The 17,190-nt window shown below is 49.5% G+C and overlaps 2 protein-coding genes across 3 annotated transcripts in view; both read left to right on the top strand.

Annotated features, from left to right (window-relative positions):
- C17H19orf47 (chromosome 17 C19orf47 homolog) overlaps nt 1-11,089 on the top strand; it is a 33,640-nt gene extending 22,551 nt beyond the window's left edge. The window contains exons 11-12 of the transcript XR_003524065.1: nt 8,364-8,587; nt 10,915-11,089. The gene's annotated coding sequence lies outside the window, so the exon portion shown is untranslated. The remainder of the gene's footprint in view (nt 1-8,363; nt 8,588-10,914) is intronic.
- A 383-nt stretch (nt 11,090-11,472) lies between these two features.
- The window catches only part of AKT2 (AKT serine/threonine kinase 2), a 46,063-nt gene continuing 40,345 nt past the window's right edge, over nt 11,473-17,190 (top strand). For both annotated transcript variants that reach the window (XM_027617594.2, XM_027617591.2), the window contains exon 1: nt 11,473-11,637. The gene's annotated coding sequence lies outside the window, so the exon portion shown is untranslated. The remainder of the gene's footprint in view (nt 11,638-17,190) is intronic.

Genomic DNA, 17,190 nt, shown 5'->3' with positions numbered 1-17,190 from the left:
ACACACTCCTATAGGCATACAGGCAGAGGAAGATAATAGTAACACATATATTTACTTAACCAGCCCTTTCTGGAAGGGAATTCAGGTTGCTTCCAGTTTCTGGCTATTATAAGCAGTGCTCCAATGGATAGATAACCTTGTCGCATGTGGGGTCAGTTTAGAATTCCAATTATGTCACTTCAGTGCAAATACTGGTGTCGGGTCGATAGCAAATCCGAACCAGGCTCTCCTCCGAGATCATTGGCATTCTCCAGATGATTCATTCATAACACTTGTCGCCCCATTCCAAAATGGACTTCAGAGCCATTGGACTCTTGTAGCTGGAGACCCCGGAGGGAGCAGGTTGGGGAATGCTGACAGCTAACACCACATCTTTGTGCTGGGAAGTACTAAGGCTCTGTGAAGTCAGCAGACTCACCGAGTCCTCCGGGAAAGGGCAGTAGCATGAAGTTCAGGGGCTTCCTATTCTCATCCCACGAACAGATGTGAACTGCAGGTACGGTGGGCCTAGGGCTCATGGTAAATCACAGAGCCAGATCCGGGCCAGCCCCGCGGGGACGATTCTGTTTGGATGGTTGGTCTTGGGATGAGGCCACCTCCTCTGGTCGCTCACGAGATCAGGGAACTTTGGGTGCCTGTGGCAGGCAGCCCCACTGCCGCCCCCTCCGGTGTCTCAGCCTGGTGTCGTTGGGCTGCCACCACTTTGATCCCTCCTTTCCCTCCTTTGGGGGTCTGAGCTCACTTAGTTTGGTGAGTGCTGCTTCTATACACCGGCCTCTGACGGTCTGACGTTCACCTACACACTGAACTTTACTTGCTTTGTGAACACCGGGTCCTCCGTAAACTTCAAAGCCTGAGCCAGCTGGCAAGTGATGGGACTGGGTCTGATGCCAGGGCCAGGAGCCTCGCCTTTTTACATTTGTGTTTTAAGACTTTATTTTCTTAGAATGGACTTCATTTTGTAGAACAATTTCAGGCCTACAGAAGTACACATAGGACAGAGCTCCCATATACCCCACATCCAGTTTCCCTTATTACTAGCATCTTACAGTATTGTGATTCATTCATTACAACGAATGAACCAATGTTGATGTCATGAATATTAAAGCCCATCGTTATTCAGATTTCCTTAGCTTCTTCCTTAGTTTTAATATATTTTTCTGTTCCAGGAGCGTTCGTGTAGACACATAGGGAGTTGTCATGCCTCCTTAGGCCCCTCTTGGTTGTGGGGTGATGATCTTGACAGTTTTGAAGAATACTGGGCAATCTGCATTAAGAGATTGTCCCTCCATTGGAATTTGCCTTTCTCGTTATTAGACCAGGGTTAAGTGTTTTCAGAGGAAGAGCTCAGAGGTAAAGTGGCATTTTTAACCCAGCATGTCTAGGGTACGTACTGTCCACAGGATGGATCCCTGTTGATGCTAACCTTGATTACCTGGCTTGATTGTCTGCTGTTTGCCAGACTTCTCCATTCTCACGTTCCTCTCCCTTTCCGTACTGAACTCTTGGAACGGAAGTCAGTCACTCGGTTAAGCCCACACCTAAGGAGCACGGAGCTTATGTTTCACCTCATTGAGGGCAAAGTACCGGCATAAATTATAAATAAATCTGGGAATTCTTCTGCAAGGGAGATGTGTCTCTTTTCTCTATTAACTTATTCAATCATTTTCTTTTCATCAGTAGGGACTCTTGGGTACTTATTTTATATTTTGGGTTATATAATCCAGGACTACTTGATTTATTTTGTTGTTCACGTTATTCTAGCTTTGGCATTTGGGGACTCTTGCAGTTGGCCCCTGGGTCCTTTTGACCGACTTCCATTATTGGGGGGTGGGTGTTTTTGTGTGTTTATTTTTAGGATTCTGTACTTTCTGGCACTGCAGATACTCCAGGCTCATCTTGTATACTTCCTGCCCTGGTTCTAGAGCCCGCCATTTCTCCAAGAAGCCCCCGCTTATTTTATTTAGAATGGTGACTGAGAATCGAAACCCAGATCTAGGCATGAGATGAGCTCATTGCCACTGGGGCAACACCTCCTTTTTAAAAAATGCAATCTTAATATGGGACCTCAATATATATAAAGCATGTTCAAAATAGGAAAACAAGAATGTATTAGCGTACATTTCAATGTTTATTTGGATCAATTCGTGCAAACAGTTAAAAAATCAAAGGTACAAAAAGACATATACAATAAGACTCTTTTGTGCCCAGGAGATTGGCAAAACATTTAAAGTCCCCAGTGTTGGGGAAGATTTGGAGTGATGGGAGTGTGGTACACTGCTTTAGGAGTGTCAGTTGGTAGCAACCATTTTGGAAAATAATTTGGTAGGTTGTAGTGTAATTGAAGATGTGATACTCCCCAACCCGGCCATTACCATTCTGGAGAAACTTACACGTGCATACAGAGGCATGTACCTAAGAGTGTTCATAGGATCACTGTTTGTAATAGCATTAACTTGGAAGCAACCCAGCTATCCCTCAACTGGAGAATGGATGCAGCAAGGCCTCGTTCCAGTTATCTAGTGCACAAGGAACTGCCTCAAAACTTACCGGCTTAAATCAATAGTTATTACCTCTTGCACTTCTGGGGGTTGACTGGGCTCAGTTAGACTGTGTCACTTGGGGGCTCTCTTGTGGTTGCAGTAAGGTATTGGCTGGGGCCAATGTCCTCTTGAACGCTTCCCCAGTCGTTTGGTGGTTAACCAGTACTGGCACTTAGCTCAGACCTCAGCTTGGGCTATCAGCCAGAATGCCTACATATGGCTTCTCCACGTGGCCTGGGCTTCCTCACAACACAGTGGCTGGGTTCCAACAGCGTGCTGCTCAAGAGAGCCAGGGAAGACCATATTGCCTGTTCTAAGCTAGCATTGGAAGTCACGTTGCTTCACTGCTGCCCAGATTCGAGGGGACGGGACCATAGACCCTGCCTCTCAACGACAGGAATGTCAGTGTCTCCCAGGAAGAGGAGCATGGGGGGCTGAGAGATGGTTTTGTGACCATCTGGGCAAATTACCCATCAATATCGGATGTACTGTATGGTGTACTGGATGCGATATATTGTACATCAATGGAAGTGAACTAGTGTCGCACTTATCAGTATGAATAAAGGAAAAACATTGAGTGCAAAAAGCAGATTGCAGACGAATACGTGTAGTTTTAAAATATGCAAACTATTTACTATTTAAGTATTTATTAAGAATTTAATCACTTTACTATTTAAAATGTAGTAAATGTATGAAATGCATAGGAAAGATACACTCCAAATGTGGGGTCATGGTTCCCTCCAGGAGGGGGGTGGGATGCAATTAGAGAGGGAATGAAGAGATTCAACAGTCTAGGAATGGTGGGAGTGCCCGGCTGGCTCAGGCGGTGGGACGCGCGACTCTTGATCATGGGGTCGTGAGTTTGAGCCCCACACTGGGTGTAGAGATTACTTAAAAATAAAATCTTTAAAAAAAAACCCCGCAGTATAGGCATGGTTTTTAAAGCTGGGCAGTGGGCACACAGGTGTTCATTGTATTATTCTTTATGCTTTTTGGTATCTCTTAACAATTAAAAACAATTCTAAAACAATTAAAAAAACATAGACACACAAACTTTATTGAGACATAATTCACATATCCATTCGCTCATTTAAAGCACACAATTCAGTGGCTGTTAGTTATTCACAGAGTTGTGCATCTATCACTAGACTTTTAGGATTTTTTCGTTACCCCCGAGAGAAACGCCCTCCCCCTTAACCATCATTCCCCAAAGTCCTCCCATAGTCTGCCCCCCACTCCAAGCCCTGGGCAACCACTAATCTGTCTCTATAGAATTTGCCTTCTCTAAACATTTCACATAAATGGAATCATACAGTACGTGGCCTTCCGTGTCTGACTTCTTTCACTTAGCATGTTTCTGAGGTCCGTCCATGTGATTCCATAGATCTTCCATAGTACTTCATTTTTCCAAAATTGATGAATAATGTTGCAGTGTGTGGATTTTTCACATTTTGTCAAGATGATGGACATGTAGGTTGTTGCTTCTTTTTGGCCATTATGAATTCATACTGCTCTGAACACCCGTGGACGAGTGTTTGTGTGGACATGTTTTCAGTTCTCCTGGGTCTGTACCTAGGAGTTGAGTTGTTGGGCTGTACGTTGATTTTATTTTAACCCTTTGAGGAGCTGTTTTCCGAAGCGGTTGTGCCACTTTACATTTCCACTAGTGGTGTACGAGGGTTCTAATTTCTCCACATGCTCACCCCCACATTATCTTTTTGATTGTGGCCATCCTAGTGGGTGTGAAAGGATATTTTATTGTGGCTTTGATTCTCGTTTCCCTGATGGCCAGTGATGTTAAATGCCTTTTAATGTGCTTATTGGAAAGAGCGTCCTTTTCAAGTAGCTGCATGGTGTCCCCTTGTGTGGATGCACCTTGAGGTACTGAACCAATCTCTTACTGGGGAATCTAGTGGTTTCCAGGTCTTTCTATCACAGACAGTGCCTCTTGTGTCCACCACATTTTGCTTATGTGTGGACGTAAGCATTGGGCAGATACCTAGGAGTTAGATTGCAGGAGCAAAGGGAACATACCTATGTTTTACAAGTAAAACTTATGTTACAAGTAAATACAGAGAATAATCAGATTTGTTTGAGGAATAGTCTAATTTTTCCACCCAGGTTAATGGCTAGCAGGTTCATTCACCTCAGAATCAGCAGCCACTTGATTTCCCAATTTTATTTTGACTAAACCTTGTGTGATTCAAGACTGACTTTGGCATGGACTTGACTATCAAGTTGAGGCAGGGGTTCAGAGCACATAAACCTACCTTCATTGCTTCAAAGCTTTTCCCTAAAGCTGCCTTTTCTGCCCCCTCACATTGAGTGCAGTGCTTGTTCCTAAATGACCAGTATAGTGTAGCATGGCCATCGTTGGCCTTCTTGATGGTCTATTATGGTTAAAATGCATGAGCTCTATAGCTGTGTGATCTTGAGCGGGTTACTCAGCCTCTCTGGGCTCGTTTCTTCTACAATAAGATGGAAGTAATGGTAGCATCCACCTCACAGGATGATTGTGAAGGGCTTCACGGTGCCTGGCACAGCGTTGTCATCTAATTTTATCTCTGAAATTGATGATTTTCAGGGAGGATTTTCAGCACCAACACTTAAAGAACTCTTTCATGACATTCTCATTGGCTACAAAAAGAGATTTTTGGATAACTATTTTTTAAAGATTTTATTTATTTATTTGACAGACAGCGAGAGAGGGAACACAAGCAGGGGGAGTGGGAGAGGGAGAAGTAGGCTTCCCGATGTGGGGCTCGATCCCGGGACCCTGGGATCATGATCTGAGCCGAAGGCAGATGCTTAACAACTGAGCCACCCGGGCACCCCGGTAACTATTTATTTTAATATGACTGTAAGCTTCAGGTGCCTGGGTGGCTCAGTCGGTTAGGCTTCCTACTCTTGGTTTTAGCTCAGGTCATGATCTAAGGCTTGTGAGATTGAGCCCCACGTCAGGCTCTGCCCTGGGCGTGGAGCCTGCTTGGGATTCTCTCTCTCCCTTTGCGCCCCGCCCCCGCTTGTACTCTCTCTCTCTCTCTCAAAAATAATATAATTGTAAACTTCTAGAAAAGTAGCAAGAATGGTACAAGGGGTTTCTCATGTCTGAGATCAAGACCTGAGCCAAAATCAAGAGTCTGATGCTCAACCAACTGAGCCACCCAGGCACCCCTGATTTCTATATGTTATTTATCCAGATTTGCTAATTGTCTGCTCCATTTGTCTTACCGTTTCCTCTTGCCTGTCCCCCTTTCCATGAGCACATGCGCATACACACATGCATACCTACACACATACACGTGTTTTGAACCATTTGAAAGTTAAGTTGGAGAACATCATGCCCCTTAACCTCATAATACTTCAGTGTGTACTTCCTGAAAACAAGAACATTCTCTTCCGTAAGCACAGTGTAACTATCAAAACCTAGACATTTAACATACAATATTCCTCTAAACACCAGTTCATCCTTCAATTTCATGAACTGTCCCAATAATGTTCCTTATGGCCATTTCCACCCCCCGGCCCCGGCTCACAGTCCAATTCTGGATCGTGTGTTCCATTTAGGTGTCATGCCAGCTTCCTTATACACAGTGAACGTTTAAGTAACAGCACAAAAGTTCCCCCCACTTGCTCAGGGAAGGCTTGATGCCTGCAAGTCAGCCGGCGTTCCAGCGGAAATGACCAGTTCATGTGGCGCCATCTTGTGGCAACATCAGGAATAGTTTATAAACCACTGAGCCGGGCAGCTGTGGATTCCCTTCACGAGAACCTAAAAAAAATTAGGTGAGGGGCGCCTGGGTGGCTCTGTCGGTTAAGCATCTGCCTTCGGCTCAGGTCATGATCCCAGGGTCCTGAGATCAAGCCCCCGCCCGCTTCTCCCTCTCCCACTCCCCCTGCTTGTGTTCCCTCTCTCGCTGTGTCTGTCTCTGTCAGATAAATAAATCTTAAAAAAAAAAAAAATTAGGTGATATTCATATTATCTCAATTTTTCTTAATAGTGTAGGAAACTCTGTTTTAAGTATTTCACTGTTTCAAATCCATATGCCTCAGCATAAAATGAGACTTTCTGGTTCTCAAATCTGGGCCCATACATGTAAACCGGTGCTTTGTATAAAAGTTGGGGCTTGGCCTAAGACATCTGTGGGAATGGATCTGGCCGTCACAACATTCTGGCGGCGTGGTTATTTGGTAAGAGGCTTCTCCTTGGGCCTATGTTTATGCCTGCAAAATAAACCTTACAGAGCCTTCTACCTGCAGGATCATTTAACAAGGTCATGGGTATAGTTCCTAGCAATGTCGCTGATACGTGGGAATTCACTAATAAATGTTCAGAGATTATTATTATTTGTTCAACTTTTTGTGAGTGGACAAGTATAGACCTGAAGTAAAATTCACCCCCGTTGCTTTTAAAAAAAAATTTATTATTTGAAAGAGAGAGTGAGAGCATGTGCAGTGAGGAGAGGGGCAGAGGGAGAGGGAGAGGGAGAAGGAGACTCCCCACTGAGCAGGGAGCCTGATGCCAGGCTCCAACCCAGGACCCCAGAGATCATGACCTGAGCCAAAGGCAGACGCTTAACCAACTGAGCCACCCAGGTGGCCCTGAATGTGGTTTTGACTAAGAAGGTTAAAGCTACTAGGGTGAAGGGCTCAGTTGGTTAAGCATCTGCCTTCAGCTCAGGTCATGATCTCAGGGTCCTGGAATCAAGCCCCATATCGGGCTCCCTGCTCAGCGAGGAATCTCCTCCCTCTGCCTCTCCCCACCGCTTGTGCTCTGTCTCTCTCAAATAAATAAATAAAATCTTAAAAAAAAACCCAAACAAACAAAACCACGTTCAGTCAACAACTATTCATTGACCCCCCAAGTCCTAACTATGTGCGAGGCATTGTTCTAGGGGGTGGGAATACAGTGGTGCCCACCCAAGACAAGGTTTTCACCCTCATGGGCAAATTTCTATTCTGGTTTGGGGGAAGACAGGTACAACATCAAAACAAAAATATTCTTTAGTGTTAAGTGCTAGGTCGGGAATTCAAATGTATTCAGAAATAATAACAGTGTGGCTCTTTTGGATTTGGGGTGGGCAGGGAGGGAAAGACTCTAAAGACGTGAGATTTGCACTCAATTCTGAAAAACAATAAAGAGCCTGTTATGCAAAGATCAGGATCAGGGAGGTCAATAGTCCAGGCAAAGGGAACTGCAAGTGAAACGGCCCCAGGGTGGAAACAAGCTTGTATTTTTGGGAGGGGCAGAGGTTAGTGTGTCCAGAACACGGTGGTCAAGGGCAAGAGGAGCTTGAGATAAAGTTAGAAAGATAAGCAGAGGCAGCTCCCGTGAGGGCCCTGAAGCCTACGATGAGGCCTTTAGCTTTTATTCCACATGTGATGGGAAACCATCTATGTATTCAGAGCAGATGGAAAGTGTTTGATCTTATCAAGAGTAGAAAAAGCTTCATCCCAAGCTTCATCCCAAGATCTGCCTACAAGAGCGTTAGCCTCGCGTGACCACGTCAATGTTTTGGGAATCTCCGATGTGTTAAAAAGTTGAATGTGCATGACACATGGTGTCTTCCATGTACAATTTTTGAAACAGAAACATATTGTATAAAGAGGAAACTAGAACCAACATTTACAGAATCCCTGGGCTCATCTGTACTTCTGTCAAACCCTTAAAATTACTCTAAAAGGATCTTCCCAAACAGTAGCATCTGGTTTGGGGCCTTAGTAAACTTCTGGCTGGGTAGTCAAAGATATTTCAACATTTCTGTGGAACATGGGAAACTCTCTTAAATAAAAACTTTTTTTTTTTTTTTTTTTTTTAAGTTCCAGACTTCTTTGAGAATCGGATCAATGCTATGGACTTTCTCCCCCAGAAAATGCTCTGCTTAGGATGAAGAAGGGGATAAATCTGAGTCCTCCTGCTTGTATCTCCTGACTGCCCGGGTGGCAGAGAGGGTTCCTCCCCATGGCCAGCTTCACCACTGCCACAGACCCCCCCAGACCTTGTGCGGATGGAGTGGAAGCTCCCTGTTTGCAGCTACTAAGAGGTTCTTTTTTTTTTTTTTTTTTAAAGATTTTATTCATTCATTGGAGAGAGAGCGCACAAGTGGGGGGAGTGTGGCAGAGGGAGAAGCAGGCTTCCCGCCGAGCAGGGAGCCCATGTGGGGCTCGATCCTGGGACCCTGGGATCATGACCCGAGCTGAAGGCAGCCGCTCAACCAACTGAGCCATCCAGACGCCCCTAGGAGGTTCTTGATGGTTGGTCCATGCAACGTGTCCAGTCACCACTGGGAGCCCCATCTCCGACAAGGTTTGAAATATATTCTAGGGCCTGACTTCTGCTCCGTGGCGGCAGAAGGGTATTTTGAGGAGATGCCCTCTCCGTCCATCAGGGAAGGATTCTTAATCATTCTTTCTGAATCAAAAGGCCTTTGGGCAACCTTCCGATGAGAAGCTACTGGCCCATCTCCACAGAAGTGCGTGTGTAGTTCATCTTTACAGTTATAAGCAGGGCATTCGCAGAATTGACTAGAGGGTATAGAACAATTTGAGGTTTTAGGGAGTTTTCTCCTCAATCACCTTTGTTTTGGAAATTGAGGGACTGAGGCCTCCAAGTGATAATTAAGTGGTCTGCCGGGGTAGAAACAGGGCTATGACTTCCCATTTTCCAGCAAGATACGAATTCAAAGCACAGACTCTTGTATCAGATGGCTTGGGTTCAAATCCTGTCTTACCCCTAATGTGTCCTGGGACCTCGAGCAAGCTCCTTAAGTACTGTTGCGCCTGACCTCCAAGATGGTGTTGATGGCAACAGGATAGCCTTGGTGGGACTGTGTCAAGAACAGAATCTGGCCTGTAACAATTGATAAGTCAATTCTATTGATACTGTTTTGCAATGAGAGAAGTGAAATTATTTTGACAAGGACACAGGAAAAGCATGGTTAGAAGCTGGGCCTATCTCCAAAGCCAGTGAGTGTTGTTCACCCTCAGACTAGTGTTTTTTAAACTGCAAGGCATGACCCTTTAGTGGGTCAGAAAATCAGTTTAGCAGGGCCTCGAACAGCACTGGGGGGAAAAAATTTGAGTGCATGATACATACCAGTAAGTAGTATTTGATGACACTTTCATACAGGTATATATGTATATAGGTAAGTATACCTATGTGTGTACTAGGTCTTAGGTTGAAAGCCATTATCCTTGACCACCGGTGCCCCACAGAATTTATACACAAGCACACGGGAGGTTTCAGCGAGATCTCTATTTGATGTAGTCCATCCCAGGACGGGCAGATATTCCAGTTAGCTCGGGAAGACTCAGAAATAGGGGAATGGGCGATGAACTGTTCAGCACAGAAGAGGGTGAAGAGGGTAGGCCACAGTGACATTGAGTCTAGATTAGAGCAGAAAGGACTAATTCTTGAAACAAATATTCCCCAGGAGCATATTCTGTGCCAAGACTTTTGCTGGGCAGTTAGCTACACAGTGACGATTGAGGCAGTCCTGGTCTTTTCCCTCGTGGGGCTCTGAGACAGACCTGTCACCAGACAGTAAGAGACTAAAATGATCAGGGCTTGGGTTGGGGAGGTATTGGCCGGTTATCAACACTGTGTTGAGGGAAGCCCATGAGTAAGGGATACAGAACAGCAAGTTCCAAGCTGGAAATCCATTAGCTAAGGTCTAGTTCCAGCATTACGTTTACCTCCGAGGAAACTAAGGCCCACCTCTGAGCCGGATTGCCTGTGTCACTCTCACAGACTTACATGGACCTAGGATTCTTCAACTCCTAGCTAGGGCTTCTAGAAGTATGCCCTAACCAATGCATACCTGCCAACGTCTGTGGCACACTGGAACCCAAATACAGAAGGCAGCAAGCCCCACCCAACCTTTGAGAGAGAAGGGACTGGGAGACAAGATGCCTAGGACACTAGCTGACAAGGGCCAAGATCTCTGCAAAGCGCTTTCCTTTTTTTTTTTTTTTTTTTTGAAGATTTTATTTATTTGACAGAGACACAGCAAGAAGAGGGAACACAAGCAGAGGGAGTGGGAGAGGCTAGAAGTAGGCTTCCCTCAGAGCGGGGAGCCCGATGCGGGGCTCGATCCCAGGACCCTGGGATCATGACCTGAGCCCAAGGCAGACGCTAAACTGAGCCACCCAGGCGCCCCTGCAAAGCTCTTTTCTTACAAGGCGATCTTAAAGCCTTTTTAGGACCAAGTTACCCCATTAAAAAAAGTTATATCCCTATTTAATTGCACATATATGATGAGCAGGTAGGATTAATATTTTGGAGTCACAGAGTGTCTAATTGCTATAAACTGCTCTATTTACATAAAAAAGTCCAACAGCCCAATGACGCAACTCTGTTTCCATTTCGCAGATTTGGACACACAGGCACAGAAGACGGTCAAGTCTTCTGTCTACTATCACCAGCAAGGAAATGCAAAGCGGGGTTTGTGAGGCTTCAGAGCCTGTGCTCGCAGTGACGGGACACAGTGAACAGACAACTCTCGTAAACCCCGCTCCAGGGCTCTTTAAGAGCCTCGGAACCGAGAGGAAAGGCGAGATCACAGTGAAGCGAGATCAAAGCGTATGTAAATAAGGACCAGGGGCTGCCGGGAAGTATCACGGCGGCGAGCCTTTAGGGAAAGCGGGCGTCAGAGTCCTGCTGCGCCTGCGCAATCGTGTCTCTTCTTTCCGTCCGGCGCCTGCGCGTGGCACCTCGCTAGCCCACCTCGACCCAAACTTGCCTAAAGTACGCCGGCGTCCCGCTCTGAGTCAGCCTCTTGCCCTGCCTTGCGCCTGCGCTCTAGCGCTCTAGCGCTCTTCGCGTTCATCTCTCGCTCTTTTACGTCAGTTCCTGTTTGTGGCGGGAGAAGGCGGTATTTCCGGCCAGGGGGTGGGAGGGGGCGGTAAGCGGGGGCTGGGGGGAGGGGGCGGGGGGGGCCGCGCCGCGCGAGCCGTTGGGCCTGGCTCGGAGAAGGCGTTGCCGCTGCCGCTGCAGTTGCTGCCGCCAGGAAACACAAGGAGCGGGACCAAGCGCAGCGTGGCGATGGGCGGGAGTAGGGCCCCGCCGGAGAGGCTGGGCGGTCGCCGGTGACAGGTGAGTGCGCCAGCGCGTGTCCCCGGGCGCCTCCCCCCGCGATGGTCGCGTCCGGACCCCCCGCAGTGCGGCGTCGGGCCGTACCACCAGTGCCCGCCGGGCGGGGACCGCCGTCCTCGAGCCCCCCCTTCCGGGACTGAGTCGGGGCGGCTGCGCGGGGGCGATCGGACTACCCCTGAGGGGGCGGGGGCGGGGGCGGCTGGCCGTACCACTGAGGCGGCGCGGTGGGGGGCACACCAAAGTGCGGGGTCCGAACCACTGAGGAGCTGCGGACTGAACCAGTGGGATGGGAAGGGAGCGCCCGCCCGGTGTGCGAGAGCTGAGCCATGGTGGGGCGGGGGGGGGCGCGGAGGAGCGGCGCGCGCCTTACGAAGTGTAGGGGCTGTACCTATTCGGGGCTGTGGGAGCTGTTCCTCTAGCGTGTTTAGGGAGGTGGGGGGCTGCTGCGGAGGGAGCTGTACCAAGTGCGGCCCGGGTAGCGCCGTGTGGGTTATACCACTGAGGTGCTGGGGGGGGCATCCTGAGAGCGTGGAGGAGCGCTGTATCAAAGGAGGAGGCTTGTGATGTTTATAATCTTTGAGGGACGCGTGGGGGTGAGGGGGGCAGGCCCCAGTGGGTGTTCAGGGGAGGGCTGTAATGCGGAGTGTTGAGGAAGGGCTTTGCCTCCCGAGTTTGGTGGGTGGGGCTTGGGGGTTTACACTGAGCCGGAGGAGGGAGGGTCACTATTGAACTTCTTAATGACTTTGGGGAGGAACTGGATGGTCGCTGGGATTGCTGTCTGTCCCGCAACCTTTTCATATTATTAAACCTTATTTTAAGGTGTGTGGGACACTGCTGCGGCAAATTCTTTGTTTCTATGGGCAGGAGATGTCTCATAAGCCTCTGTCTGAAGTTTTCTGAGCTTTCCGCTTCACGTTAGGGAGGGGAGGAGGTATTGAGCTTAGATTTGAGGAGCTGTGTCCCCTGGATCTGTTTGTTAAGACTTAAGAGGAAGGAGTGTTTAAAGGGACACCTCTCTGCCAAGGCAAGGTGGTTGGAGACTTCTAGATCCTTGGGATTCTGAAGATCATCTTCCTCCCTGCTTAGGCTCAGCAAGAGGGAGTAGTCAGGTCGGTCCTCCATGGTCTGCCTTTCAACCTTGTGCTCTCTTCCCAATTCAGCCCTGGCCAGACCTTGCTTGGCGGTGGGTGCAGAGGAGCCAGGCACCAGTCTCCATCCCGGTCATGAGGCTGTTTGTGACTCCCCGGTTAGCTGTCCAGCCTCCTATCGTGTTTACGCTCCCCACCAGGCGATAACAGTTGGTCTTACCATTAGGCGACAATGAGGCTGAGTGCTGTTTTCCCAGCTGTTCCTCTCTGCACAGGCCAAGGGGACCTGGGTGGGGGTGCCCTGGCCCAGCCTGAACCAGGGAGGAAGGTTTCTCTGGAGGACTAGGGTAGCCAAACCCCCCACAGATCTAGTTTCTCAGTGTGGTCACTGGGTGAGTGCTTGGAGCCACTGCCCGGGCTCCCCAGGCCAGCTCGTGACCTTGGCTCGCCCAGTAGCCTTTGCCCCGGGTCTGGAGTTCCCGGAGGGCTGGCTCTAGTCCCTGATTGACCCAACTAATGTGGGCTGGTGATGTGGTCAAAGGCTGGTCCACATCTTTGGCTTCCAAGCTGACTGGCTTCTCTGGTTGTGGTTCCTAGAAGTCCTTGAGTCTCTTCGAGACTGTGGGGCTCTAGAATTTTTTTCCACTAGGGGTTGGTTGCTCTGGTCTCTTTCTGCCAGCTTTTAGAGGGTTTGCCTGATGGGGTTAACAGCAGCAGTAAAAACAATAATTGTGAGACTGATGGCTGACATTTATCGAGTGCGTTCTGTGTACCACACATTATTCAGAAGGCTTCACATAGATTAACTTGCTGAATTCATCCTAGAGCCGTAGGGACTGTTGCACGATCTCCGTGTTAGACGGAGAAACTGAAGCATAGAGAGGCTGGTCATTTCCATAGCTAGTGAACTGCTGGAGTTTATTGGCCATCCACAGTAGGTCAGGTGTGTGGCAACCCTTTTACACGTGAGCTCTTTTATATCTCAAAAATGCACCTGCAGGATAGGTATGGTTATGCCCTTTTTGTTTTTTTAAAGATTTTATTTATTTGACATAGACATAGCAAGAGAGGGAACACAAGCAGGGGGAGTGAGAGAGGAAGAAGCAGGTTTCCTGCCCAGCAGGGAGCCCGACACGGGGCTTGATCCCAGGACCCTGGGATCATGACCTGAGCCAAAGGCAGACGCCTAACGACTGAGCCACCCAGGCGCCCGGTTATGCCTGTTTTATAGACTTCTGTGAGCTAGGTAGGAGTGTAGTGCCTATTTTACAGATGAGGAGACTGAGACTGTGAAGTGAAAGGGTTGGCCTGTTGTGTCACAGCCAGAAGTAGTAGAACCAAGACGTGAACTCCCAGCCCGGTTTGGCCTCAGTGAACCTCTTGTCTACAAGTAACTAGAACCGTGGGTTAGTTGCCCCCAGCAGTGGATATGGTATTTCTTTCCTTTTTGCAGAATGAGACATTGGGGCTCAGGGGAAAAAATTGCTTTGTCCTCGGTCTCAGGCCCTAGGGGGCAGGCTGGGCTTCGAACCCAGGTCGGCTTGTCTCTAGTGTCATGTGCTCCTTGTTGCCCAGGTCCCAAGCTCGAGTGGGTCTCTGGCACCTCAAAGGCCCTGCCGTGGACCCTGTCGGCTGCACCCTTGGGCATTTCCTTTCCCTCACCCTCCGAGCCCAGGGCTGTTGTGAGCACCTCTGCCGGCAGCCAGTCTAGTAGTTCTGGGCTAGCTGGTGAAACTTGGTCCCTCCTCAGAGTTGAGCCAGGGTGTCTTTTGACCCGGTGCAGAGTGTGTGCTGGGAGCTAGGAGAAAACAGCAGGGGAGACGTGCAGGGGGTGACATAGGGGAGCCGTGTTAGAGGTCCCTGCCCAAGGATGGGTTGGGCCTGCGTGCAAGTTTTCTGGAGTTTTCATGTTCTGGCTGTGTGACCTCGGACCTCAGCGTTCACCTCTTGTGCAGTGGGCTCTGAACGGCACCCACCACAGACTGTTGTGAGGACGAAATGGGTTCATCCACGAGAAGCTCCTAGGATGGTGGCTGGCACTGTGCAGGTGCTTAGTTGGCAGTCCTGAGCGCGTCCATCCTTCCCCACGCTCTCCCCTCAGTCGTCTGAAGTGTCTTGGTGTCCAGCTCCCCAGCTGGCCCAGCCAGAATCCGGGAATCCCGTGTCCTGGTTTCTGACCTCTGTAAAGAGCTGCACCAAAGTGATTCAGAGCATGACATTCAAGTCCAGCCCTAGCACTCCCTGGCTGTGTGCCCTTGAGCAAGTTCCTCAACCTTTCTGAGCTTTCATTGTCTGTGTCAAGGGATGGTCACTCCCCCCATACATTGTCGTGAAGGTTAAATGGGTTAATTTGTGGAAAGCATTTATAGCCTCGCTAGCATAACAATCTCCAGTAAACGTTTCCTGTTCTCGCTCTTTCAGAAGAGTGCTTGACAAACGGTGAGCCCTCAGGATATCTTAGCGATTGTAATTCTTATTATTCTGGAGGCCCAGAGGCTGCAGAGCCTTGGCGGGTACCACCAGGAGGAGGGCCTGGCTAAAATTAGCATCTCCATTTTCCAGATGAGGAAACAGGTTTTGGAGGGTTGGGGCGGGGGTGGGGACACATAATCAAATAAAGGGTCGCAAGTGCAGCACCCAGACCTCTTTTCATCCTCCCACACGGTTGCTGCCCAGAGCTTCTCCGAGGTCAAAATCTTAGCTCTTTTTCGGATGTTAGGCTCTGCTAACTCCCCCTGCTATATGTGCTTTTCATGAATCTCCACCACAGCCCCCGGGAGTGGCAGGAAGAGCCTTGACCCAGGTGAGAACAGCCCTTTTGAAGGCTGCGAGACAGAAGGGTGGGCGCACAAGCTGGGTGAGGAGCAAAAGTGCTTATGGGAGTCAGGGGCCCAGCTGTGCAGAGCCACCTGGGCCGGGGTTTTGGGGGAGAGAAGTGTGCATTGGATCCCGAAGGCATCGCAGAGCCAAAGGGTTTCGTTTATCCACCAGCCTTTACTGAGCACCTGCTACATGCCTGGTGTCGCTTTGGGTGCTAGGGATGCAGCCGTGCCCTCGACAGAGCCACTCCTTTTGTGGCACCGAGGGAGACAGGTTAGAGGGAGGTGCTAGGCAGGCAGTTAAAATCAGGTGTGACTGGGAGCTTCTGTAGTTGGGCTGTCAGGGGGGCCTCTTTGCTGATCCCCGATCGGATGGACCAGGTGAGTGAGGAGAAGGACCGGCCTTGGGGTGCGGTGGGGAAACCACAGGGCCAGAGTTGAAAGCTTGGTGAGGTGCAGGGACCTGCAGCATGGAGGAGGCCTGTGTGGCGGGGCGGGGTGAGTGAGGGAAGGCCAAGGCGGAGGGCAGGTGGGGGTCAGAGCCTTGCAGACTTTTCTGAGGAACAGCTTGGTCAGATTTCGAGCTTCAGAAGGTGCCTTTTGCCAGAAGAGGTTCTCAGGCTTCTGCCTGGGGCGGGGGGTAGATTTTCGAGCCGGTCAGGGAGTTTCACAGGCCTCCCACTTCCCCCTTGAGTAGAATCACTGCCTTAGAAACGGCGAAGGCGTGATGGTCGCCTCCCTCCTCTGTGGTTTTCACACCGCATTCCCCAGGGCCCAGGGCTGTTCCGTTTAGGGACAGATGGGGGGAGGCTCAGTGAGGTGATTTGGGCCCACCCCTCCCCAACCCCGACAGCTGGGCTAATGTCACATAACAGTGCTGAACGACAGTAATACCTGATAAAAGCTGTAGTTGGCTGATTTGACCTTCCGCGCCGCTTGTGAGCCTGAGGACCTGCCACATTCCCGGTTGCTGCTCTAGAACTTGGACGACCAGGCCTTATGGGCCAACCTTCTAGTGGAGACAGGTGCCCAGCAAACAAATCTAGGAGAGGATTATCAGTTTGTGGTCAATGTTGGGAAGGCAAAATGAATGGGGGTCAGAGGAAAGAGAGTATGGGGATATTACTATGTTTTAGCTGAGGTGATCAGGGAGGGCCTCCTGGAGGAGGTGACTTGTAGGTAGGGATTTATGAAGGAGCCATGGGAGGACTTGACTGAAGACCCCTTAGATCGGGGTGGCCTCGGCTGTGATTCCTAGCTCGCAGAGGCCTGGAGAGCCTCAGTAACCAGTTCTGGGTCCCTAACCCTGCAGTTTTGGGGATGGGCTCTGAATTTGGGTAGTGTGGCTCCAGAATCTTCCAAGACCAGGTAATCATGGGTGAGGGGGCCTCACACTGAAGGCTTAGTGCAGTAACCTGAGGCCAGGCTGTTGATTTTCCCAGGCTTGCTCTGGGCTGTTTTCCTGGAAGGAGTGGAGACTCTCAGAGCAAACCTTCTGGGGTCTCCGGAAATGATCTGGGATGAGGGAATGGAAAGGAGTGTCTTTTGAAGTTGATCTCCAGGCCTCTGGAGGACCCAGGGACACCCCTCCCTGGGCCTCTCTTCAACGTTCCAAGAGCTCTCAGTGGAAGGCGCTCAACTACCAG

This window comes from Zalophus californianus, chromosome 17 (assembly GCF_009762305.2).
Source record: "Zalophus californianus isolate mZalCal1 chromosome 17, mZalCal1.pri.v2, whole genome shotgun sequence".
NCBI lineage: Eukaryota > Metazoa > Chordata > Mammalia > Carnivora > Otariidae > Zalophus > Zalophus californianus.
The sequence above is the reverse complement of the archived record's forward strand: the minus strand, read 5'-3'. Positions and strand labels throughout refer to the sequence as shown.